Raw genomic sequence first — 348 nt, 5'->3', positions numbered from 1 at the left:
CCGCGCCTCGCCGCCGGCGGCCTTCGCTCCGCGCCTCGTACGTTTCACTCGGAGCCATTCCGGGCCGCCAGACCCGCGCGGCCCTGAGGCGGGAGCGCAGAGGCAGCATCAGGGAGCCTAGAACCAGCCGGCGGCACGAACCCCAAGTCACCACACCCGGGTTCACACGGCCCGCGCCTCGCCGCCGGCGGCCTTCGCTCCGCGCCTCGTACGTTTCACTCGGAGCCATTCCGGGCCGCCAGACCCGCGCGGCCCTGAGGCGGGAGCGCAGAGGCAGCATCAGGGAGCCTAGAACCAGCCGGCGGCACGAACCCCAAGTCACCACACCCGGGTTCACACGGCCCCGCG

The 348-nt window shown here is 73.6% G+C and overlaps 1 long non-coding RNA gene across 1 annotated transcript in view; it reads left to right on the top strand.

The window, feature by feature from the left end:
• LOC112481241 overlaps nucleotides 1-348 on the top strand; it is a 2,736-nt gene that overhangs the window by 592 nt on the left and 1,796 nt on the right. The gene's annotated exons all lie outside the window — the stretch shown is intronic.

The sequence above is a fragment of the Pteropus alecto genome, unplaced genomic scaffold (genome assembly GCF_000325575.1).
Source record: "Pteropus alecto unplaced genomic scaffold, ASM32557v1 scaffold41, whole genome shotgun sequence".
Classification (NCBI taxonomy): domain Eukaryota; kingdom Metazoa; phylum Chordata; class Mammalia; order Chiroptera; family Pteropodidae; genus Pteropus; species Pteropus alecto.
Note: the sequence above shows the minus strand (reverse complement) of the source record. Positions and strands in the feature narration are given on the sequence as shown.